The sequence below is a fragment of the Ranitomeya imitator genome, chromosome 2, assembly GCF_032444005.1.
Source record: "Ranitomeya imitator isolate aRanImi1 chromosome 2, aRanImi1.pri, whole genome shotgun sequence".
NCBI lineage: Eukaryota > Metazoa > Chordata > Amphibia > Anura > Dendrobatidae > Ranitomeya > Ranitomeya imitator.
The window spans coordinates 164,363,351-164,391,035 of record NC_091283.1 but is presented as its reverse complement, the minus strand read 5'-3'; the positions used below and the strand labels follow the sequence as shown (position 1 = coordinate 164,391,035).

General features: G+C 44.4%; 1 protein-coding gene across 1 annotated transcript in view; it reads left to right on the top strand.

Annotated features, from left to right (window-relative positions):
• RNF208 (ring finger protein 208) overlaps positions 1-27,685 on the top strand; it is a 435,087-nt gene that overhangs the window by 184,154 nt on the left and 223,248 nt on the right. Inside the window, exon 2 of the mRNA XM_069747774.1 lies at positions 2,935-2,984. The gene's annotated coding sequence lies outside the window, so the exon portion shown is untranslated. The remainder of the gene's footprint in view (positions 1-2,934; positions 2,985-27,685) is intronic.

Below are 27,685 nucleotides of genomic sequence, written 5' to 3'. Positions count from 1 at the left end.
AAGCGTTTCACCAGTTTGCTGGCTTGGGAGAAATGTGCCTAGAGATAATTCTCTGAGCTGCTGCAATTTGGAAACCAACCTGAAACAACGACTAGAGGCACAAGGGTCTTACATGAAGAAACTATAGAGGACAGAGAGAGAAGGTGAACACTGATTATTTTCATTTTTGACTAGTATATTCTTCAATATCATTGTGTTCATGATCTAGAAACCATGAAGGAGATCAGCGAATCTCCATGTGTCGACCAGATATTCTCATCTTATGCAATTCGATGACATCTGAAAAACAAAACTTCCGCACTTTCCCAAAACTTTACAACAATCATCATGTGACAGCAAAAATAAAAGTCAACTTCCGATGTCGTTTCCTGAAAAATAAAGCTGCAGTCATCATGTGGCTTGGCTCATAGAGATCATTTCCTGTTTTCTGATTGGTGAATTTATTCCTCACGGATTCACCATGAGGCCGTGTCGTGAGGACTTGTAATATTACTCCTCGTCTGCACGTACTGGCAGCTTCGACTCACAATTCCCAGACAAGCGCTACCTCTATACAGAGCCAGATCCTAGAGTGACCGAGGTCACCGGAGCTGGAAAATTCTGGATGCAACAAGAGTTTATGGATATTTCATCTCTGTGATTCCATAATGTTTAACGGGAAATAATGAAGACATTAGTCAGAAGAAATCAGATACAATGTCTGATTATACAGGGATATTTTGCAGTCAGGCTTGCAGGATCGTTATCAGGCACTTATTGACTGGGCTGATTATTAAAGCAGCACCCGAACACCCGTGGTTAGAATTGACAAGGTTGTTAAATCCTTAAAATTTAAAGTGCAGAGTCTGAAACGTAAAACCTAACAACCTAAAATGCATTTTTTTCATCCATATAAAAGCTATACAATAGATGGTAAGTTGTTATTATAGGTAACTCCTCTTTTAGTTAGGATGAAGTTCATTTAATAATAATAAACTTTTTATAATAATAATAATCTTTATTTTTATATAGCGCTAACATATTCGGCAGCGCTTTACAGTTTGCACACATTATCATCGCTGGCCCCGATGGGGCGCACAATCTAAATTCCCTATCAGTATGTCTTTGGAATGTGGGAGGAAACCGGAGAACCCTCAGGAAACCCACGCAAACACGGGGAGAACATACAAACTCCTTGCAGATGTTGTCCTTGGTGGGATATGAACCCAGGAAGGCTGCAGTGCTATCCACTGAGGCACCGGGATGATCATTTGACATGTTTTAGATTTGCTATCGATGGGTTGGAGTCCGCCGATTTCCAAACAAATTCCCATAGAATTAAAGGGGTTGTCCAATATGGTTCATCCTCTTATAAATGGCCTCAAGGTGCAGCAAAAATAGGAATAATGCACACTTAAAAGGGTTGGCCAGTACTTTTTTATTGACGGCCTTTCCTTGGGATAGGCCATTGATTTCTGATCGGTGAAGGTGCGACCAGGGCTGGGACAAGGTATTTTGGTGCCCTCGGCAGAGAAAGCTGATAGCACCCCCACCACCACACATGAACCCCCATGTAAAGGAATGCCTCAGAGACTAAAGTAGCAGGGCCATTAATGCACCCCACTTTCCCCTCAAATTAGTCAGTTAACAAGCTATGAAGACCATTTCCACTATAATTGTTACCTGTTGAACCTTCATTAGTAAATTAATAGGTCACTAGAACCACCATCACAACATGAATACATCAACATAACCATCATTAGTACATAAATGCATCACCAGAACCTCCACCAGTACATGAATACATCACAAGAACCACTGTAAGTAAATAAATACAACACCAGGACCATTATCAGTATATGAATGTCACCAGTACCACCATCAGTACATGCATACATCACCAGAATCATCATCAGTACATGAATACATCAGTACATGCATACATCACCAGAATCACCATCAGTACATGAATACATCAGTACATGCATACATCACCAGAATCACTATCAGTACATGAATACGTTAGTACATTCTTCACCAGAATCACCATCAGTACATGAATATATCACTAAACGTAGTACAGAAATCAATTGTAATGTCAAGAGAACCCATATACATTTGTATCTCATGAACCAACAACTCCCAGTATGTCCTTAACAATGATAAGGAGATGATAGGAGTTGTTATCAGTCATTATCAGACTGTGGACCGTACGGAACCAAAGTACTGATGAGACGTAGTCAATATCAGCAAGTAAACATTTACATCCAGGTGCCTTTTAGGTGACATCTTCTGTGTTTGAGAAGTTTCTTTCTTTTTGTCTTCATCTTGTCCAGATGCCAATGTGACGTTTCACATCCACAGCTCTTTTTTGCAGACTTCCCTCTTCTCCTGTTTTATGCAGCACATCCCATACACGATGTCCTTAAAAATAAGAGTGTTGTTAAAATGCCCTCTCCATAAAAATCTGTCCATATTATGACCCAAATAACCCTCCTATGGTATATGACATCCACTATATATACACTCCAATATACCCTATGATGTCCATCACATCCCCCCATGCAGTATGATGGTCCTGTTATGGCTTCCCATTCACTGATACAGTATGATGGCCGCACAGCCCTTTATATACAGTATAATGTCCCCCACAGGACCCCCAATATACAGTATAATATCCACAACAGCCCCCAATATACACAATGATGCACATAAACTGCATACAGGGAGCTCCCCCAGTGGTTGCTGCAGATAGTTTCTTATCATGAATCTCTGTATGTAGTGAGCTCCCTCTAGTGGTGATTGCAGGCAGAGAGAATTGTAATATTTCATGGTTTGCCTTTGCGGGATTTGGAGCTCTGTATCAGAAAATGTGATCTTTGGATACAATAAAGGTAATACTGGGAAAATCCCCAGTTATTTTACATATTACATCTGCTGTATTTATCTATTTAGGTGTCACCCCAGATGAACACGCCAGCCCGTGTGTATTCAACTTGAATGTGGTAAGTGAGCATGTTTCTCACATTCAGCCCTTCTCTGCAGGAACGTGCTTTGTGTATTGTTGTGTGGGATTGTGTTACATACTCTGGATTAGCATGGCGTTTGCTTCATTTATAGGTGGAGAAAGTCATTGTGTTGCTTGTGACTATCACTCACACCCAGAAAACCCCATTTTCAGAGCACACGCTCCACCTGTTTTCCGTCTTCTACACGTGCACTGGGTCAGTGTTATGTGTAAATACGATGGGAAGGCCGCACAATACAGAAAAAGCTTCATATGATCCGAGTTGGAATAGCATGAGATAATAATAATATAATAATAATAATTTTTATTTATATAGCGCCAACATATTCCGCAGCGCTTTACAAATTATAGAGGGGACTTGTACAGACAATAGACATTACAGCATAACAGAAATACAGTTCAAAACAGATACCAGGAGGAGTGAGGGCCCTGCTCGCAAGCTTACAAACTATGGGATAAATGCATTTCCCCAGACTTGTCAATACAAATTCATAAGACATCTGTAGACATTGAGAAAGATGAGTGTGTGCGGCCACTGCTCCGACCTGACAGAGCATTGATGAACGGAGCTCTCTAGATATATTGAAGCTCTACCGTGGTGAGATCTGCGCCTAGACTGATTAATTTTTACTGCCATTGCTGTGTCCTTTGTTTTGTATATACTGGGAAAGCAAAGAACATACAGTGGGGAAAATCAGTATTTGACACATGACCTATTTAATTTTTATCGTAGGTACACTTCAACTGTGAGAGACGGAATATAAAAATAAAAACCAGAAAATTACATTTTATGGTTTTTAAATAATTAAATAATTAAATTGCATTTTATTGCATGAAATAAGTATTTGATCACCTACCAACCAACAAAAATTTTGGTTTTCACAGACCTGTCAGTTTTTCTTTAAGAAGCCTCCTACTCTGCACTCATTACCTTTTATTAATTGCACCTGTAGACATCTGTCCACACACTCAATCAATTACGCTCCAACCGTGGACAAGACCAAAGAGCTGTCTAAAGACACCAGGTCTAAAATTGTAGACCTGCGCAAGGCTGGGATGGGCTACAGGACTATAGGCAATCAACTTGGTAAGAAAGCCACAATGGTTGGTGCAATTGTTCGAATATGTGAGAAACACAGGATGACTGTCAATCTTCCTCAGTCTGAGGCCTGTTATGAACTGGTGATTCAGAACCACAATGGACCTAGTGGTTAAGAGCACACAAAGTGACCTGATAGTAACTATTAACATAGGACGAGCTCTGAAACGTGGGAACTCTGCTGACCGCAATCCCTAATCCTATCATACCACACTAGAGGTAGCCGTGGAGCGCTCCTGACCAGACCTAGGCGCCTCAGGCACAGCCTGAGAAACTAGCTAGCCCTGAAGATAGAAAAATAAGCCTACCTTGCCTCAGAGAAATTCCCCAAAGGAAAAGGCAGCCCCCCACATATAATGACTGTGAGTAAAGATGAAAATACAAACACAGAGATGAAATAGATTTTAGCAAAGTGAGGCCCGACTTACTGAATAGACCGAGGATAGGAAAGATAGCTTTGCGGTCAGCACAAAAACCTACAAACAACCACGCAGAGGGCGCAAAAAGACCCTCCGCACCGACTAACGGTACGGAGGTGCTCCCTCTGCGTCTCAGAGCTTCCAGCAAGCAAGAAAAACCAATATAGCAAGCTGGACAGGAAAAATAGCAAACAAAAGTAACACCAGCAAAACTTAGCTTATGCAGGGCAGACAGGCCACAAGAACGATCCAGGAGAGAGCAAGACCAATACTGGAACATTGACTGGAGGCCAGGAACAAAGAACTAGGTGGAGTTAAATAGAGCAGCACCTAACGACTTAACCTCGTCACCTGAGGAAGGAAACTCAGAAGCCGCAGCCCCACTCACATCCACCAAAGGAAGCTCAAGGACAGAACCAGCCGAAGTACCACTCATGACCACAGGAGGGAGCTTGACCACAGAATTCACAACAGAGGCCAAATGCAAGATCTCGCCTCGTTGGGTAAGGATAATTCTGAGAGAGGTCTGGAATCAGCCCAGAACTACACAGGAGGACCTGGTCAATGTACTGAAGAGAGCTGGGACCACAGTGTCAAACATTACCATTATTAGCACTACGCCTTCATGGATTAAAATCCTGCAGGGCACTCAAGGTCCCCCTGCTCACGTCAGCACAGGTCCAGGCCCTTTTGAAGTTCGCCAATGTCCATCTGGATGATCCAGAGGAGGCAGGTGAGAAGGTTATGTGGTCAGATGAGAGCAAAATAGAACTTTTTTACATCAACTCCACTCGCCATGTTTCGAGGATGAAGGAGGATGAGTACAACTCCAAGAACACTGTCCCAACCAAAAAGCATGGTGGAGGAAACATCATACTTTAGGAGTACTTTTCTGCAAAGGGGAGGATGGATGGAGTCATGTATTGTGAGATTTTGGCAAACAGCCTCCTTTCCTCAGTAAGAGCACTGAAGATGGACCGTGGCTTTGTTTTCCAGCATGCCGATGACCTAAAACACACAGTCAGGGCAACTAAGGAGTGATTCCATAAGAATCATTTCAAGGTCCTGGAGTGGCCTAGCCAGTCTCCAGACCTGAACCCAATAGAAAATCTTTGGAGGGAACGGAAACTCAATGTTGCTCAACGATGGTCCCGAAAGCTGAAAGATCTGGAGATCTGTATGGAGGAGTGAGCCAAAATCCCTTCTGCAGTTTGTGCAAACCTGGTCAAGAACTACGGGAAATGTCTGACCTCTGTAATTGTGAATAAAGGTTTCTGTACCAAATATGGAGTACTGTTTTTCTATTGTATCAAATGCTTATTTCATGCAAAAAAATGGAAACCAACTATGTAAAAATCATACAATGTGATTTATTTTTTTATTTTTGCTTTTAGATTCTGTCTCTCAACAGTTGAAGTGTACCTATGATAAAAATTACAGATCTCTCCATTCTTTGTATGTGGGTAAAATTGAAAAATAATCACTGTATCAAGTACTTATTCCCTACTGTATATATCAAATAGATGCATAGGGTTCTATTTGGCTGAAGGAGGCCCCTAGTATGTTCTTCTGGCCTCCGTTGGGCCAGTATTCCTCAGTATATCTTTTATTCACCCGTATGGAATAGCGTGTGTGAGATAATGGATGCCTATATGACATAACTCAGCATTCACGGTCCGCCATCATTGTGCACTAATCTCCGTGACCTCATTAGTGAGACAATGGAGGATCCTCGGTGTGTAAACAAGAATCTAAGAAACCCTTGTAGAGGAAAAATACCGCAACGGAGACACATCGGTGACCTGTTTCCACACTCGCCCATGTGTTTTGTGTTTGGAGAACTGTTTACGTACAACCCCCACATTGAATGATTAGGAGAGTGGAAGGGTTCCCCAAACAAGGGGATTCTGGTATAGCCCTAACTGCATTGTTATTCGTATAGACGGTGGGGGATTACTCATGTGCTGTGCAACCGTAGACTGTGGGTCTGCGCTAATGGACTCAGTGCCAAAAATATGCCTTTGCTTTATAAAAACAATATCGAGTAGGTGAGAAAAGAATGCTTGGCTTTTCGAAAGAGCAAACCACAGATATTTGGTCAAAGTTTTTCACATGATTCAACTTCTGAACAAGTTGGGAAGGAAAAAAAAAAGTTACGCCAGCAACTTGGAGGACTTACAAACCCCTTCCCTTTAGCGGATGACAACTCTTTTTTGGTGAACCTTTGTATTTCTTTGCAGCAGACTCCACTACACTCCTCTTTACCAGCAGCTTTCACCATTGCTTCTTTGTACCTTTTTCATGCATTGCTTTCTTTAGTAAGACTCAATTCAAATTTATGTCATCCTTCCTGTTAAATCCGCCAAAATCTATCTCAGGGGCTCTGTATAAGTGAATATATTTGTATAGAAAACCTATTAATTTTTACTGACTACACCTAGCCCAACAGAGGCAACAAGTACTCTGGTTTTGCCTCATGGAGCCTCTAACACTGATGTCATCCTGATCCCCTACTGTTCCCGTTATGACGCTGTTTTCTTCATTGCAGCCGTGACATTCAGATTCTCGGGCATGTGACCATCGATAGCCAGTTTTTGTTTCAGGCCGTCTTTGCTGGCGGAGGGGTATATTCATCTGCTTTGAGAAGGACCGGGAAGAAGCCACCAGGAGGGAAGCATTGGGGCAGGAGAGGATGGAGACAATTGACGGGAGTGTTGATTAATTATTCACGCCAATCTCACAATATGCAAAGTAAAAAACCCCTTTAAAAACATTTGTGTCCAGCTGCTGTTCCCACCCCATTTAGACCATCGTTCTTCAGATTAGCACAGACTCCAGTAGACATTGCAGTTGAGCTGGAGTCACTCATGATCGCTCTGGACTAACGATAGAGAAAACATATGTTTGATGTTTTTCTCCAAGTCTGGACATCTTCTTTAATTATGTCTTTTTCATGGGAAGACTTTCCTCGTTGTTGACTTTACGTGCCCGTTGGCACAGCCACACCCGGCACTAAGGGTATAAATAGATTATTATTAACAATAGGGTTCACATTATGACCAATGATCCTACAAAGCCGCAACCAAATACACATACCATAGTCTCAAAAGTCTCTTAGGAAATCAAAATAAACAAAACCTGGCACCAAGTGCTCACCGGGCAAAATACACAGCAAGGGTGGGGTGTGGAAATGCCCAAATGATACACGGGTCATGTGTGGTTGAGCTGATCTCAGTGCTTGCCATCATAAGGTTGTAGAGGAATCACAACTGAACTGGTGTTGTCCACACCACATAACCCCTTTACTGGTCTTGACACTGACATGTAAGGTTCTTAAAAATTCCAAGTTATTGGACACTCCCAGATTATCGTTATATAATTAAAGCTGCCAGGGAAAATGTCTTTCAAAGAGTAAAAAAAAAACTTTGTGAAGTGGACTTTTGAGGAACAGGACTTTTGGTGGTGTTGACTGCGGAAAGTGGAGAAGTGAGTTGTGTGACCCCTCTCGGCTTTGCTGATTGATCAGTAGGCATATGTTACGTGATGGGGCTTTTAATGGACATTATTCTCTTTAGAAAGAATTAAACTGGTTGAATCATTTTATGAATGGATTCCTTTCTGCTCTTGCGCTCATCACTTGACGTTTGCATTCACTTCGTGGTAGCAATAAAACATTTTTATGTACAGACTCGAGAGATAAGAAATCCAGACTTGCAGGTGATATTCTGTGTCTGACATTCCTCTGCTCTAAAGTTAGCGAGAATGTCAGAGGCTGAGTCAGTGGCTCTTCACAGCAGAACAACTTACAGGTCTCCTATTCCTGATGGACACTCATAAAAAGGGCCTTACTACCGTGCCAAAATAGTATGTGGGCCGATGCTGATCTATTAATAGCGAGGCGATCACTCATCTGTGTGCAAGTTTATCTAATACGTAACTAATGTTTTGGTGGGTCAGTCCAATATCTTCACTGGTTTCATAGTCCAGTCCTGCATGATGAGAAGTTTAATGGCCCAGTTTCCAGTGTTGAATGTTTAATGTTTTGGTGATTTAGTACTTGATGTTCGGTGGTTTGGTGATCAAAACCCAAATGTTGGGTAGAGTGGTCAACAAGTCCTGGCTGGTAAGTGGTTTGGTGATCAGTCCCAAATATTGGTGATCAATTCAGTCATAATGTCTGTGGTAATCCAGTCCTTGGTGTTAGGTTGTTTGTTGTTGGAGACTTTGATGTTGAGTGGTTTGATGACCCAATCCATAATAATCAGCGGTATGGTGACCCATTCCCTGATGTTGAGTTGTTTGGCTTCCTAGTTCCATATGTTGGATAGTTTTGTTATCAAGTTGGGCATATGAAGTGTATGTTTGATTTTATTTTTATTGTTTTATTTTGAGTGGGGCGAAAGGGGGGTGATTTGAACTTTTATTTTTTTTTATTATATATTTTTAAAAACATTTTTTTTTTTGCATGCTTTAATAGTCTCCATGGAAGACTAGAAGCTGCCACAACCCGATCGGCTCTGCTACATAGAGGCGATCATCAGATATCCTCTGTATAGCAGATTTACTCACTTGCTATGAGCGTCGACCACTGGGCGGCGCTCACAGCAAGCCGCCACTGACAGCCATAGAGGTCTCCAGGAGACCTCCGGTTGTCATGCCAACACACCAGTGACCCGCGATCACGTGACGGGGGTCACCGGTGTACGTATTTCCGAAGCAATTGCCAGAAGCGCTTGCTAAATGCAGCTTTTAACATTTAAGGGGTTAATAGCCGCGGGTGGATCACGATTCCACCCGAAGCTATTCCTGGCACATGTCAGCTGTTCAAAACAGCTGATGTGTGCCGGGAAAGATGTGGGCTTACTGCCGGGACCCACATCAAAGAGAGGGAATCCGACATCAGCATACTATTACGCCTGATGTCGGAAAGGGTTTCAAAGGACTAGGGAAACGGAGGGTGGGTGAATGGGTATAAAGTTTAAAAGGTTGCAGAAATTTGTGCTCGATTATGATGAGAGGCAGAAGTGACTGTGGGGATGTGGTGAGGAAGATCAGGATTTGGAGAGATATCCCCAGCAGTAAGGAGGAGCAGAGAAAGTGTTGGTAGGTGGTAGCAGGAGAGGCCATGAGGTGGCTGTCTGTGTTTTGAGACAAGAGTATTTTATGTTGAGGAACAGTTCTGAGGAGGAGGTGAGATGGATGGGGAGGATAGAGGGAGAGATGAGGGGGAGTTAGAAAGTGGAGGACTATAGGGGTGAGAGTGAAAACACACGGAAACATTGTTTACTGTGACTGTGTATCCAGTTACGGTCAGTTACAATTCTGGTCTAATTCATTGTAGAACACATAAGTGCTGTTTTTAGATGATGCTAAGCATATGAGCATAATACGTAATGCAGACAATTTTCTCACAAATATATTTGCTAACAAATGCATTCAGGTGTAAAACAGAGTGGAGAGGCCTGCTCTCATCTTTATCAGATTCCGTAATTAGAATGGAGCCAGATGCAGGATGCATCACAGGCAGAGGAAGCAATAAGGACAAAAAGAATAGTGGGGAGGGGGTTACTGCTAGTGTGACGGCAGCCTAACAAGTGACTCATAAATCTTTCTATGCTTCTTGAATAAAGCCAGATATCTGGTGGTACTCTGGCACTTCTCAGTTTTCATTGATAACAGATTACTCATCATTTACAGGACTGAGGCTGATTCATATATACAGGCTCAGAGCACCACCTTGTGGCCAAACACTGAACATCCTCACTATAAAGTCACTGCCCATAAACATCACAAGGAAAGCTTATATATAATTATTAAAATACACTGCTCAAAAAATAAAGGGAATACTTAAACAACAGAATATATCTCTAAGTAAATCAAACTTCTGTGAAATCAAACTGTCCACTTAGGAAGCAACACTGTTTGACAATCAATTTCACGTGCTGTTGTGCAAATGGAATAGACAACAGATGGAAATTATTGGCAATTATCAAGACACACTCAATAAAGGAGTGGTTCTGCAGGTGGGGACCACAGACCACATCTCAGTACCAATGCTTTCTGGCTGATGTTCCGGTCACTTGAATGTTGGTTGTGCTTTCACACTCGTGGTACGATGAGACGGACTGTACAACCCACACAAGTGGCTCAGGTAGTGCAGCTCATCCAGGATGGCACATCAATGCGGCAAGAAGGTTTGCTGTGTCTGTCAGCGTAGTGTACAGAGGCTTGAGGCACTACCAGGAAACAGGCCAGTACACCAGGAGACTTGGAGGGCAACAACCCATCAGCAGGACCACTACCTCAGCCTTTGTGCAAGGAGAAACAGGAGGAGCACTGCCAGAGCCCTGCAAAATGACCTCCAGCAGGCCAAAAATGTGCATGTGTTCTGCACAAACAGTTAGAAACTGGCTCCATGAGGATGGTCTGAGTGCCCGACGTTCACAGATGGGGGTTGTGCTCACAGCCCAACACCGTGCAGGACGCTTGGCATTTGCCACAGAACACCAGGATTGGCAGATTCACCACTGGTGCCCTGTGCTCTTCACAGATGAAAGCAGGTTCACACTGAGCACATGTGACAGACGTGAAAGAGTCTGGAGACGCCGTGGAGAGGGTTCTGCTGCCTGCAACATCCTCCATCATGACCGGTTTGTCAGTGGGTGAGTAATGGTGTGGGGTGGCATTTCTTTGGAGGGCCGCACAGCCCTATCCCAGAGGTAGCCTGACTGCCATTAGGTACCGAGATGAGATCCTCAGACCCCTTGTGAGACCATATGCTGGTGCGGTTGGCCCTGGGTTCCTCCTAATGCAGGACAATGCCAGACCTCATGTGGCTGGAGTGTGTCAGCAGTTCCTGCAAGATGAAGGCATTGAAGCTATGGACTGGCCCACCCATTACCAGACCTGAATCCGATTGAACACATCTAGGACATCAAGTCTCGCACCATCCACCAACGTCACGTTGCACCACAGACTTTCCAGGAGTTGACGGATGCTTTAGTCCAGGTCTGGGAGGAGATCCGTCAGGAGACCATCCGCGGCCTCATCAGCAGCATGCCCAGCCATTGTAGGGAGGACATACAGGCACGTGGAGGCCACACACACTACTGAGCATCATTTCCTTGTCTTGAAGCATTTCCACTGAAGTTGGATCAGCATGTAACTTCATTTTCCACTTTGATTTTGAGCATCATTCCATCTCCAGACATCCGTGGGATATTAGTTGTGATTTATGTTGATCATTTTTAGGTTTTATTGTTCTCAACACATTTCACTATGTAATGAATAAAGATTTACAACTGGAATATTTCATTCAGTGATATCTAGGATGTGGGATTTTCGTGTTCCCTTTATTTTTTTGAGCAGTGTAGTAAGAATCAACAGATGTTTCCCTGAGATTGTATTTGATTGATAGGCTTAGATACACGGCTCAGCAATCAGAATCACACATGATTGGATTACATACACATCTCAGCAGACAGTATAACACAGGTTAGGATGAGATACATGAATCCACAGACAGTGTCACAGCTGATGGGATTAGATATTCAGCTCATCAGACAGTATCACACATGTTAGGATTAGATACACAGTTCAGTAGTCCATATCGTATTTGATATAATTAGATAAACAGCTCAGTAGACAGTATTGCATAAGAGAATTAGATACATGAGCTCAGTAAACATACATGATACATACTTGATAGGTTTACATACAGAGGTTCATCAGATAATAGTACACATGTTAGGCTGAGATACAGCTCAACATTCTATATCTCACATGATAGGATTAGATGCACGGGCCAACAGGCAGTATCATACAGGATAGGATTAAATTCACATTCTGGAATGCTGTAGATAAGCCCCCGATGTATCCTAAAAGATGAGAAAAAGAGGTTATATTATACTCACCCAGGGGCGGTCCCGGTCCGGTCCGATGGGTGTCGAGGTCCAGGGCCTCCTGTCTTCATCAGATGACGTCCTCTTCTTGTCTTCACGCTCCGGCGCAGGCGTACTTTGTCTGTCCTGTTGAGGGCAGAGCAAAGTACTGCCGTGAGCAGGCTCCAGGCCTCTCTGACCTTTCCCGGCGCCTGCGCATGGCAGTACTTTGCTCTGCCCTCAACAGGGCAGACAAAGTACGCCTGCGCCGGAGCCGCAGCGTGAAGACCAGAAGAGGACGTCATCCTATGAAGATGGGAGGCCCCAGACCGTACCGCGACGCCCATCGGACCGTAGCGGGACCTCCCCTGGGTGAGTATAATCTAACCTCTTTTTCTCATCTTTTAGGAAACATCGGGGGCTTATCTACAGCAATCCAGGATGCTGTAGATAAGCCCCTGATGCTGGTGGGCTTAGCTCACCTTCGATTTTGAGGGTGACAGTTTCCCTTTAAGGTTGTGTAAAAGCATGTTTCGATACTACAGCTTTCGCGGGTCCCTTTCCAGAGCGGGAAGCACCTGGCAACGTTTACTCTTATAACGTGGATTTAACAGAGTGGCAACCCAGAAGTCAGCACTATTTTGAATTATAACTTTATGGGGATCATGTTGCAGATAGTGCAGCAAGAAGTCATTCATTTGTCCATGAGGTCAAAGTCCATGCTGTTTTGGTGGCTGGGTAACACTGTTGCTTGTTTCCTCTGTTTCCTCCTGCCAACCACAAACAACACAGAGAGAATGATTATCCTCCTCATCTCCCGACAGTTGCTCGCCCATTACCTCTTCCTCCTCCATTTGTTCCTCAGATCTTGCACCTTCACTAACAGTTTGTCTGTTATCACCAGCCCCCCTCGATCACAGTAATGCACCCACCCTCCCTTGGCACCCGCTTGTGTGGCAACAGTCTGGAACTTTGAGACAATGTTATCCCTTCTGCATCCTCCTCTGCTTCCTCTTCCTCTGGGACCACCGCCTCCTCCTGCAGGCTATTCAAAGTCTGCTCCAGCATATAGATGACTGGAATAGTGATGCTGATGACGGGATCGTCAGCGCTAACCATCTTAGTAGCCTTTTCGAAACTGTGCAGAGGTCCTTAATCTGTGCCCACTCTGTAAACATGATATGCGCCACGTCTATACTGCATTGACCCAGGCAATACGACATGACATACTGTGTCAGGGCTCGTTGCTGCCACAGTCACTGCAACATGTGCAGAGTGGAATTCCACTGGCACATCGCATATCAGCCTGTTAACTGGCATGGACAAAAACCTCTGTATCGATGCTAGTCGATGACCTGAGGAGTGCGAATCGCGGAAGTGATTACACTGCTTCCGTGCTTCCTGCAGCAGCTCACCCAGGCCAGCATAATGGAGGAGAAAATGCTGTACCACCAGGTTGAGGCCATGCAAGGCATGTACGTCAGTTTGCTTCACTGTAGGGCCGCCACCAGGTTTGCACCGTTATCAGACACGGCCTTCCCTGTATGCAGGTTCAGCGGAGACAGCCATTACTCAAACTTGGCCTGGAGAGCTGTCCACAACTCTTCAGCTGTATGATTGAGATCTCCAAGGCATATCAATTTTAACACTGCCTGATTGCAGTGAGCCGTGGCTGCGCAGTACAGAGGTGGTGGGGATTCGCTGTACAATGTTGGAACACGTGTCTCATTAAGGCAGTGGTTGAGGGGGCAGGTGGAGGCCCTAGAGAAGGTGAAGAAGGCACAAGCAGTGGAGAAAGTGTGAAATATAGAGGATTGTCCTGTAAGCCTTGGCGATTTCAAGACTTGTGGAGCAGCGCCATCCCCCACATTCACCAGAGTCACCCAGTGCCCAGTCAGAGAGATGTAACGCCCTTGACTATACTTACTCGTCCAAGTGTCTGTGGTGAAATGCACACTGGCAGACAGAGATTTAGTCAAGGTGATGTTGTCTGAGACATGCTGGTTTAGCGCATTCACAACTGTCTTAGAAAAGTAATGGCAACTGGTCAACTGGTACTGGGGGACTGCGACGGCCATCAGCTTTCAGAAATCGTCTGTATCTACCAGGCAGAAAGCAGCATTTCCGTGACCAACAGATTGGAGATGATGGAGTTCAACCTCTTAGCTTTGTCCTGTGTAGAAGGAAACAATCTTTTATGTGACCACAACTGCCGGACCGTGGGCTGGCTGCAGTGCTGAGAGAGGGCGAAGTGCGGTGAACCGGATAAACTACTGGACTGTGAGGGAGGTGCAGGCGGAGATGTTACGGTGGATTGAGAAAGTTGTGGTGTGCTCTTTCTCTAAGACTGGCCAAAAACAGCAGGCATGTCCACTTCTGTTACAGCTGTCAGTGGGTTCTCAGTCAGTGTGACTGGAGCGGGTAAAGACCCATGCAGCCCATGCAGCATCAATAGTAACAAGATATAATGTTAAAAATAAAAAAATAAAAAAAAAATCGCAATATTCTTACCTTCCGGCGTCCCGTGCAGCGTTACCGATGCTTCCAGCAGTTAGCGTTCCCAGTAATGCATTGCAAGATGACCCGAAAATGGTCTCGCGAGACCGCTACATCATCACAGGTCATTGCACGCAAGGCATTACTGGGAACGCCAGCTGCCGGGAGCATCGCGAGCATCGGTAACGCTGTGCGGGACGTCGGAAGGTAAGAATATTGCAATTTTTTAATTATTTTTAAACCTGGGTTGTGTTGTGTATTCGTTTTCACAGCGGAAAACCGCTGCAAAGACGCATACACAACAGGTGCAAATAGCCTCGACGGGTCCATCAGTAAAACGGGTCCAGTGCACCCGTTTTTACAATCTGCACAGGATCCTTCATTTCAACATTTTGACGGATCCTGTGCAGATTGTAAAAACGGAAGTGTGAAAGAAGCCTTACAGAGGAGGAGTAAGCAGCAGATGCGAATGATGGGGCGGCTGATGGTTGTTGAGGTTCGCTGGTCTGCATTTTAGCGCAGTGGGATTCCCAGAGTAACGCATGTTGATTGCGCATGTGAAGTTTCATACATGTAGTAGTCAAATGATTGCACTTTTTCCCTCTACTCACTTATGTTTTTTCAAAGTTGGCAGATAATGTGAATTGGCTCATCCTTTGCGGTGTCAAAAAAGGCCCTGGCTAGGCCACCCTTGCCACCCCTGCGAGCTGCAGATCTGCAAATGCTGCTGGTCACAGCCACAGCTGTAGCTTAGGATGCATTGCTTGTCGTGGCTGCATCACTACGTGTACGGCGCAACGTAACCTGTGTGCCTCTATGCTCACGCCAACTGGGATCTAACACCTCATCATCCTCTGTGTTATCACATTCCCCGCCCTTAGAGTCACCCTCCTTGTCTTTCTCAGGGCTGTGGAGTTGGAGTCGTGGAGTCGGAGTTGGAGTTAATTTTGGTTGGAGTCGGAGTCGGTAGAAATGTACCGACTCCAGCTTTAAAAAAAAAATGTATTAATATTTCATAATTGAACTTTCATATGAATTTTATAAATGTTACTCAAATATATATGTTCTATCAAACTATGAACAACAGTGATAAGCAGTTCTGCTGGAGATAGAGACATTTCACTTCTTGTGTGTCAAGGTACCGTCACACTAAGCGACGCTGCAGCGATACCGACAACGATGTCGATCGCTGCAGCGTCGCTGTTTGGTCGCTGGAGAGCTGTCACACAGATAGCTCTCCAGCGACCAACGATGCCAGTAACCAGGATAAACATCGGGTTACTAAGCGCAGGGCCGCGCTTAGTAACCCGATGTATACCCTGGTTACCATCGTAAAAGTAAAAAAAAACAAACACTACATACCGTATATACTCGAGTATAAGCCGACCCGAGTATAAGCCGACCCCCCTAATTTTGCCACAAAAAACTGGGAAAACTTATTGACTCGAGTATAAGCCTAGGGTGGAAATGCAGCATTTACCGGTGAATTTCAAAAATAAAAATAGATCATTATTTCCCCATAGCTGTGCCATATAGTGCTCTGCACCGTTCATTATTTCCCCATAGCTGTGCCCCATATAGTGCTCTGCACCGTTCATTGTGCCCCATTGCTGTGCCATATACGGTGCTCTGCACCGTTCATTGTGCCCCATTGCTGTGCCATATACGGTGCTCTGCACCGTTCATTGTGCCCCATTGCTGTGCCATATACGGTGCCATATGCTCCCTGCATGTCCCACATATATACACAGCTCTGCCGCCTGCATGTCTCACATATATACACAGCTCTGCCGCCTGCATGTCCCTCATATATACACAGCTCTGCTCCCTGCATGTCCCACATATATACACAGCTCTGCTCCCTGCATGTCCCACATATATACACAGCTCTGCCGCCTGCATGTCCCACATATATACACAGCTCTGCTCCCTGCATGTCCCACATATATACACAGCTCTGCTCCCTGCATGTCCCACATATATACACAGCTCTGCTCCCTGCATGTCCCACATATATACACAGCTCTGCTCCCTGCATGTCCCACATATATACACAGCTCTGCTCCCTGCACCGTTCATTGTGCCCCATAGAAATCTCTGCCGCCGCCGCCGCTGCTGCAATAAAAAAAAAAAACACATACTCACCTCCCTTGATTGCAGCTCCCGGCGTCTCGTTCCGGCGCCTCCATCTTCCCGGCGTCTCTGCTCTGACTGATCAGGCAGAGGGCGCCGCGCACACTATATGCGTCATCGCGCCCTCTGCCTGAACAGTCAGAGCACAGACGTCGGGAAGATGGAGGCGCCGGCCGGGAAGATGGAGCGACGCCCGGCGGCTGGAACGAGGACAGGTGAATATGACATACTCACCTAGTCCTGGCGATCCTCGCGCTGTCCCTCTGCCTGGTCTTCGGTGCCGCAGCTCTTCCTGTCAGCGGTCACCGGCACCGCCGATTAGAGGAATGAATAGGCGGCTCCGCCCCTATCGGAGGTGGAGCCGCTTATTCATATCTCTAATGAGCGGTCCCACCTGACCGCTGAAGAGAGGAAGAAGCTGCAGCACAGAAGACTGGGAGGAAGGCAGGGACAGCGCGAGGATCGCTGGGACTAGGTAAGTATACCTCAGCGCCCTCACCCGCCGACCCTGCCACCCACATTGACTCGAGTATAAGCCGAGAGGGGCACTTTCAGCCCAAAAATTTGGGCTGAAAATCTCGGCTTATACTCGAGTATATACGGTACTTACCTTCTGCTGTCTGTCCCCGGCGCTCTGCTTCCTGCACTGACTGTGAGCACAGCGGCCGGAAAGCAGAGCGGTGACGTCACCGCTGTGCTTTCCGGCTGACCGGCGCTCACAGCCAGAGCAGGAATCAGAGCGCCGGGGACAGACAGCAGAAGGTAAGTATGTAGTGTTTGTTTTTTTTACTTTTACGATGGTAACCAGGGTAAACATCGGGTTACTAAGCGCGGCCCTGCGCTTAGTAACCCGATGTTTACCCTGGTTACCAGAGAAGACATCGCTGGATCGGTGTCACACACGCCGATCCAGCGATGTCAGCGGGAGATCCAGCGAGGAAATAAAGTGCTGGACTTTCCTCAGCGACCAACGATCTCCCAGCAGGGGCCTGATCGTTGGTCGCTGTCACACATAACAATTTCCTTAACGATATCGTTGCTACGTCACAAAAAGCAACGATATCGTTAACGATATCGTTATGTGTGACGGTACCTTCACTGTTCTCCACTGCCCTTATCTAATCTTATACTTGGTTAACCTCATGCTGCCCCCACCCCCCTACTTACAATGTATGAAACTGAAAGTGAAAATGAAAATCAAAGAACACAGCCAGTACATTTCAGCAGAATTTTTCATGTGCACTAAAAGAAATTGAGAAAAGTGACCGTTCATCAAAAATAACAGTGCAACAAGTGATTCCTCTGTATCCTGACATTGTCAGATATGTTACCCGAGTGGTTACTGCTTTGCCACCAACCCAAGTTAGTGTAGAGATGTTGTTCTCTGCTCTCAAAATAATTAGATCAGATTTGAGGGCATCCATGAAGGAGGATCTGACAGAGGCAATACTTTTTCTGAGGACAAATTTATAGATTTCTTCTTATTAACTGCATAACAGTGTTTATTGCATATTTACTTACAAAAGTTTATAAAAGTTATTTGCTATATTCTAATTAATATAGTTTTTGTTCTAAGTGGTCTGATTACTTATATGATGGTGAGAAACTGAATAAGCACGATGTTAATATTTGACAACAGTAAATTTATTGTTACGAATTGGCCATTTATGAAGGAGTCGGAGCCGGAACATGATAAAATCCAGGAGTCGGAGTCGCAACTGTGGCTTACCGACTCCACAGCCCTGGTCTTTCTGTCCTGATAGCACAGTACAGTCCGCGTGAGCCTCACATATCTGAGTCTCTGTGGACTGTACTGGGTGTGATGTTGAGGTGGAGGAAGAGGAGGAGAGGCCACTTGAAGCTACACTTGCCATCCACTCGAGCACATGCTCTTTCTGGACCTCATCAACAAGGCGGACTGCTGTGGGTCTACCAAAGAAAGGTAGTGGAGTAACCTATTCAGTAACAGAAGTTGTCAGTTGTCTTTGTATAGGACGTGATGGTGTTGGTTCACTAGTGCTTTCACAAACATTACCACCTACTCCACGTACACCTTGAATACCAAGCCTAATCCCTCTTCTACCACAACCTCACTTTTTCTCAGTCATGTTGCTCAGATAGTGTGGTAGGAAAACAGTATTAGGCTGTGTGCACATGTTGCGTTTTTTTCGCGATAAAAACGCATAAAAACGCATACATATGCATCCTATCATTTAGAAAGCATTCTGCAATATTTGTGCACAGGATGCGTTTTTTTTTTCTGTGAAAAAAGCGCATCGTGGTAAAAAACTCAGCATGTTCATTAATTTTGCATTTTGTTTGCGTTTTTCCCGCTATATAATGCATTGGGAAAGCTCCGGGGAAAAAAAAAAAAACATGAAAAAAACGCATGCAGTTTTATTGCAGAAAATGTCCGGTTTTCTTCAGGAATCTTCTGCAAGAAATTCTTACGTGTGCACATACCCTTAGCAGCAAAAAATTGATTTTAAACTCTGCACCACCTCTGCAAACGGCTGAATCTCAGCGACAGTAAATGACAAGGTGAAATATGACGTGCTGAATCGTGTTAGTCACAGAAGAAAGTGAGGCCTGTATGACAAAAGATATGCGCCAAATAATTTTAAAATTAGATTTTCCCTACTGTATGACATTAGTAATTGAAGGAATTTTTTGGGGCCAGTGGATAAGGAATGTATAACACAGACTAGATCAGGAGTCTCAAACTTGGCTGGGTATATGGGACCGCATATAGAAAAAATTTGAACTTGCGGAGCCGCATTCTTTGAAGGACAAAGTGACATTTTTGTGATACCATTTTTTTTTCTATACACCTTTTGAACATTTTTTCCATGTTTTTTTTTTTTTTACATTTCTTTAGAACTTGGATCGTTATGGATGTGGTGATAACAAATGTGCACTCATATTGTAGTTATGATGTCCCTGTATTGTAGTTACCGGTATGTCCCCATATCCAGGTCCCAATATTGTAGTTATGTCCCCATATTGTAGTTATGTCCCTATCCAGCTCCCCCTATTGTATTTATGTCCCCAACCAGGTCCCCATATTTTAGTTATGTCTCCAACCTGGTCCCCATATTGTAGATATCTCCTCATCCAGGTCCTCATATTGTAGTCATGTCACCATATTCAGGTCCTCATATTGTAGTTATGTCCCCATCCAGGTCCCCATATTGTAGTTATGTTCTCATCCAGGTCCCCATATTGTAGATATGCCCCCATACAGGTCATCATATTGTAGATATGTCCCCATCCAGGTCCCTATATTGTAGATATGCCCCAATACAGGTCATCATATTGTAGATATGTCCCCATCCAGGTCCTCATATTGTTCTCATCCAGGTCCCCATATTGTAATCATGCCCCTATATCCAGATCCCCATATTGTAGTTATGTCCCCATCCAGGTCCCCATATCTTAGTTATGTCTCCAACCTGGTCCCCATATTGTAGATATCTCCTCATCCAAGTCCTCATATTGTAGTTATGTCCCCATCCAGGTCCCCATATTGTAGATATGCCCCCATACAGGTCATCATATTGTAGATATGTCCCCATCCAGGTCCTCATATTGTAGTTATGTTCCCATCCAGATCCTCATATTGTAGTTATGTTCCCATCCAGGTCCTCATATTGTAGTTATGTTCCCATCCAGGTCCTCATATTGTAGTTATGTTCCCATATCCAGATCCCCATATTGTAGTTATGTCCCTATCCAAGTCCTCATATATTGTAGTTATGTCCCTAGGTTTGAGAGGAGGAAAATACACTGTGTGCAGAATTATTTGACAAGTCGTATTTTGATCACATGATACTTTTTATACCCGTTGTCCTACTCCAAGCTGTTCAGGCTTGAGAGCCAACTACCAATTAAGTAAATCAGGTGATGTGCATCTCTGTAATGAGGAGGGGTGTTGTCTAATGACATCAAACCCCAATATAAGGTGTGCTTAATTATTAGGCAACTTCCTTTCCTTTGGTAAAATGGGTCAGAAGAGAGATTTGACGGGCTCTGAAAAGTCCAATATTGTGAGATGTCTTGCAGAGGGATGCAGCAGTCTTGAAATTACCAAACTTTTGAAGCGTGATCACCGAACAATCAAGCGTTTCATGGCAAATAGCCAACAGGGTCGCAAGAAGCGTGTTGGGCAAAAAAGGCGCAAAATAACTGCCCATGAATTGAGGAAAATCAAGCGTGAAGCTGCCAAGATGCCGTTTGATTTTTGAAATTTAAATAATAAATCTTGGGTTTATATCAATTATGTAAATCATAAATAATTCCCATAAAATGCAATTTTTTTTATTTGAACTCTTAAAATGACACCAACCTGTGGCTACCGACACACTAAATAACTGTGGAAAAAACAATAGTGAAAAAAAACGGTGAAAAAACACTGATGGGGGGAGGGTTAACTGAAACCTACTATGTTAGGCCTCTTTCAGACGTCAGTGTCTCCGGTACGTGTAGTGACAGTTTTCTCACGTACCGGAGACACTGACACACGTAGACCCATTCAAATGAATGGGTCTATGCACATGTCTCCGTGTTTTCACGGACCGTGTGTCTGTGTTGAAAACACGGCGACATGTCCGTTTATCGCCGGCAGCACGTACCGCAATATGTGCCACACACGTGCACACGGAGAACAGTGTGCACTCTCCTCCGTGTGCACGTACCGCCCGCAGGAGAGACAGCGCTACAGTTAAGCGCTGTCCCCTGCGTGCGGTGCTGAATCCAGAATTCATCCCTTCTTCCCAGCAGCATTTGCTGGAAAGAAGTGGTGAATCTTTTTTTTTCTTCTTTTTTTCACAATAAAAATAAAGTTTATTTGTCCCCTCCCGCCTCCCATCCCCTGTGCGCCCCCCCAGCTGGCCAGGAAATACTCACCCAGCTCCAAGCTCCAGCGATGTCTCCTCTCAGCGGCTGCAGCCTGTTCTGCGTGAGCGGTCACGTGGTCCCTCTCATTACAGTGGGGGAATATGCGCATATTCCTCACTGTAATTAGCAGTCCCACGTGACCGCTCACACAGCACAGGCTGCAGCCGCTGAGAGGACAGAGGAGACATCGCGGGAGCTAGGTGAGTATTTCTATACAAGGGGCCAGGTGGCGCACGGGGGATGGGAGGGGGGAGCTCAGTAGAACTTTATTTTTAACAAAAAAAAAGGATCTTTCATCTCTTCTCTCCTGCGGGGGAGAAGAGATGAATGCGGCTTCAGCACCACACAGGGGGGACAGCGCTTAGTGTAGCGCTGTCTCCCCTGCACGGTCCGTGTGGTCCTCAGGCGGCACACGGGCGGCACACGGATGCCGCACGTGTGCCACACTGATGTGCTACATGAGCACACGGACACACGGACACAGATAATTCCGGTACCGATTTCTCCAGTACCGGAATTATCAGGACGTTTGAAAGAGGCCTTATCTATACTGATGCCTACCTCACTGCGGGGGTTGGCACCCTAGGGGGAGCGTTGTGGCGCCCCCGCTCAACGATGGCTTTCCCTAAGGTCCCTATATATATACCCTGCAGTGAATGTTGGCCCTTCTACCCAGATACAAATCTGAAGGGTCCCCTGATATCTATACAAAGATCAATCCTATAACTAAGGAAAACCTCATCCCTCAATCCTATTAAAAGCAATGGAGTACATGTATTACGGCAAGGGTCGGCAGTGTATCTAGGTATATTTAGGGACCCTAGGGAAAGCCATCGTTGAGTGGGGGTGCCACAACGCTCCCCCTAAGGTTCGATCCTCCGTGGATATCTATTGAGCACCACCCCCAGCTGCTTTTTCTGGACAGTGTTTCAGTCTACTCCGCCGCCGCTTATTTAAACACCTGTGAAAATTCGCTGACCTAGTGCCGCACGGCTCCCATTTTTTCCTGGTTTGGTTTATGTCGTAATCACATGTTACGTGCCGAGCACAGAAGAAAGCGAGTTAGGTGAAAGCAAGTGGTAATCGGCATGATGGAAATTTCTGATGAAATCATGATAGATTCGGACTCTAACACACCAGCGGAGCTTGGTTTATTGGCAGGCAGAGAGGGTGCGGTGGAATTCTTTATGGATTGTAACCATAAAGAAGAATTAGAAATGATAAGTACAAAGACCCTGGAGTAAAAAATTTATACGTTGGCTGAAAAAGAAATTAGACTGTATTGGACTATTAAATCACTGAAATCATATGTCGACTGTCATCGAGTCCCTAGAGGATTGCGGGTGTATAAAGACATTTCACAGTTTATGGAAGATGCGTTTTTCAAGGATGCATGGGAGCAGATCCATCTCGAATGCTCACAAAAATTACTATTGTTAGTCATATCACAAAACGAAAAAGAGTATAGTAAATTATGTGAGCAGCTTGACAAAGCTAAAAAGGAATTATCTACGAGAATGGCAGAACCGCAATTCAAATTATTCCTCAAAAAATTAGAGAAAAAACTGGTAATAATCCAAATCGATACTAAGCAAAAGAAAAAAGAAAAGTTCCTAAGGGACAAAAATGATTTTGACATGGGGCAAGTCTATTCAAAAACTGCCCCGGAAAAAACTTTAATAAGAAAAGAACAATGAAAGATGGATGGATCACAGACTCCGATTCAAGCGGACTGGAAGAGCAAGGGGAGGATCGTGATACCGCAACTATATCACCTACGACCATCCCTTTAGGAGGAGAACCCGGCGAGGGGGGCGCAAACGTAACAAGACAAAAGAAACACAAGCAAGTGTCCTTGAGGAGGTGAACACCACAGACGATAAACTTCGAATTATTAATCTGTCCAATAAAATCTTGTCAGTAGATCAAGAGCGAGTCTTGTCTTTGGGGTTAAACTTTTGTTTACCTGAGCGTTTTAATTTAACCAACTTTAAAATAGACCTGTTTAAAAGCGTAAGGAAAATTCATTTACACAATCAATTCGCTAATAGAGATTCGACATCGCAGGCGACGGATGTGCCAACGACGGAAAAGCCTTCAGTTATAGGAAATCTGGGCTTCATGGCATTTCCACCATCTGATATTAAAGAAATTGATGATATTCGCTTATTAGGGAATTTAAATGAGGAATCTGATGAGGATGAACAACTTAGGAAACAAGATACTGTTCAAACTATGATCGAACCCTGAACAAAATAGCAGACCACAAACTACAGATAAAAAATATAGAAAATATATAAAATATATATAGTAAAAGACGTAATCATATGGCTGCTATAACATGTGAATGGCAAACCATTCGGACTAATGGTAGAAAGACTAGACCCCAGAAATGAAAATCAAACATATATAATAGTGTATCAAATAACGAAAGGCAAGTATGGTATAGCAATATAATATATCTTTATTGAATCATAAAAGGTGGCACTACAAAAATGTGCCTGTGCTTGGAGACATAAATATAGAATAAATAAATATGTGCTATCAAAATGGCCTATAAAAAGGAAATATTCCAATACCTATAGCACAAAAAAGTGAGCGGACACAACAGAAGGTAGAATTGCAATATTAATAAAAAGCCACTTCATCACCTGGACCTAAGGCGTGCAAAGATGCATGTAAATACACCCATATGCATGTAATCACAGAGGGGGGCAAAAAGTAAAAGACTATATGTTGCAGGGTAAGATCAAAAAAAGTGCAAAGTGCTAACAGTATATATATACACACAATGTAAAAAATATATATGTGCATTACATCACAACTATGTGTGGAATACTACAAAAAGTGCATCAGTGCAATATAAACCGCTAAAAGCGTATAATATGTCCAAACAAATAATGAATGTGTGTGAGAACCTGAATCCGTCTGTAGAAACAGCACAATATGTGCCTAAACCCTGCACCAGAGTCCGCCCGGTTCCAAGTGATGTATATATCTAGAAATGCCCAAATAAAGACGATAAGTCACTACCTGCCAAGGTCCGTTCGCTCCAAGCACAGCGCACCCCGACGCGCGTTTCGGATATACTCCTTCGTCAGGGGATCGAACCCTTTAGAGGGGGAACTCGTTCTAGCTATATGCCAATTGTTTCCCCAGGAAATCCAATTGACCTGTTCCATGATCTAGTCCTGAAAGATGTGGAGGCTATCTTATACAGAGAACCCAGAAAGAATTTAACTCCGAACGAAGAAAAAGCCCTACGGGAAATGCAACAGTGGAAGGATGTGGTTATAAGAAAAGCAGATAATGGGGGGAATATCATTATTTTGGAGAGAAGTTATTATATTGCCGAAGCTTTATCTCAACTTAATGATAGATCAACATATTTACCATTAGATAGCAATCCGACTATAAAATTTAGAGAAAAATTACGCTCTCTGTTGAATAAATTTGTGGTAAATGGTGCCTTATCCAAGAGAAGAGCAGAAAAACTTCTACCAGAACATCCAAAAATACCACATTGGTATAGCCTCCCAAAAATACATAAAAATGCCACACATCCCCCAGGACGCCCTATAATTTCTGGGAATGAGTCCCTAATAGAGCCACTATCTCAATTTTTAGACTGGCTTTTAAAGCCTCTCTAAGGCCGGGGTCACACTAGACCGTAATACGGACGAGTGCAATGCGATAAAAAATCGCATAGCACTCGCCCCAATGTTAATCTATGGGGCAGCTCCCATTATCCGATATTTTCTCGGCCGTATTCAGGATCCGAGTGAAATCGCAGCATGCTGCGATTGTCAGTGTATCTCGGCCGAGAATCGCTAATGAAAGTCTATGGGTGCGAGAAAAAAATCGGATTACATACGGACCATGCGTGTGCATTGCGAGAAATACGGAAGACTTCTCCAGGTGACAGGAAATTGAATCATCCATTATCAGGAAGCTTTGGCATGCTAATTTCTGGCCCACGCTGGATTGCAAACCAGGAAGCACGCCTCCACGGAGTGTACTGTTGTAGCAGCATGGCCAGGCATATAAATGTGGAGATGCTGATTGCTCTGGTCCATGATAGACCCGAATTATGGGACCAACGCGACGCACATTATGCGGACCGTGCACGTAAAGACGCAGCAAAGAGGTCAATATGTCGCCACATGTTCCCCGATTTTGATGAGCGACCTCAAGAGGTTCAGCAAGAAATATGTAAGTACCATTCTTCACCAAAAAATGTGGTTTAATAGTGGGTTCATGATAAAAATAAGCCTGAACCCATCATATGTGTTTTGTTTATGATGGGAGTAAATGATCCATGCTCTTGGTTGAAGATGCAAAAACATTACCAAGAGACACAAATATGGATGAAATGTATTTTAGCTATAGTCCGTTAATATAGGGCCAAAGGAATTTTATGTCCCCCTAGCCTCCTGGGCCCATGTGTTCTTGCAAACCCTGTAACGGTTTGAGTTATGTGTGTGATATTTATATCGAATATTTTGTATATTTGCAGTAAATGATGTCACTAGACGCTGGCGGAGTTGCTGGGACCAATACCGGCGTGAGCGTCAAGTTCATGGGCGGAGTGGTGATGCAGCCCCCCAAAAAAGGAAATACCTTTATTATGATCGGCTTAATTTTCTGGCACCGGTGATGGAGCTCTGACCGTAAGTGCATGCATGTCTCCAAATATTGTAGACATCTTATTACGTGAATATGTATGTATGTTTTAATATAAATAATATTTTGTGAAATACAGAACAGAGTCCAATCTGACAGAAAGGGAGACTGGATCTGACTCAGAGTTGTTGATTGACCCTGTTGTTGAAGATGCAGAAATGGTGGACCATCTGGGCAAGCAACAGGCAGCAACCACCCACCATCACCACCACAACAACCAGCAGCAGCGTCTTCTGCTACACAGGAGGCAAATCCTGAGGTTGATGAAGGAGCCCAGAGCAGCAGTCCAACATTGGCTCTGGATACATCACCACAGCCTACTACAAGACCAATCCGTGGTCGGCGCAGAAGGGTGGCTTTGAACATTGGAACCAGGAGGCAAGTGGATACAGGGGTGTTGGACTATTTGTCACGAGCTGCCCATGACGATGGGGAGGAAGCGTACTTCCGCAGTCTTGCCCGCTATTTACGGCCCATTCCACGCTCGCTCAGGCTGCGGACCAGAGGTTGCATACAAATTTTGATAGATGCGGCCACACCCCCAAACAACCCCACTAATATTTTTAATTATCTTGAACGGTGGCAAATGTCAGCTACCAACCTTCTGGCGGTGCAAGACCTTCCACAGGACCAATCAGAAACTGTGTCAGCACCACCCCCGCAACCTATAGCTCCCCAACAACAGCCTGCACAAAGCACACAACAACCCCAAAACAGGGCAATTTATGATTTATCAGCAAATGCCCAATATGACCACTTGAACAGACACATGTTTGGAGGCTGGTCCCAACATGTGTCTGCTCGACATGGCCATATTGGGGGGTCTGACCAAATGGGTCAATCCAGTACCCAGGACTTGATGCCCTTCTACCCTCCACATCAAGTGTTATCTCATACACATGATCGCAACTTGCCACAACTACCTCAATTTAGATCTGCAATAACACAGGTTGACAGTGTGGTTGGTCAACCATCCAGGCAAAGTTCCGCACATGCTGGACACCCGCCATCACCATCACCACCCCCAACCTACCATAACCTGTAATGTTTTGGTTTTTATTTTTGGCCTGTC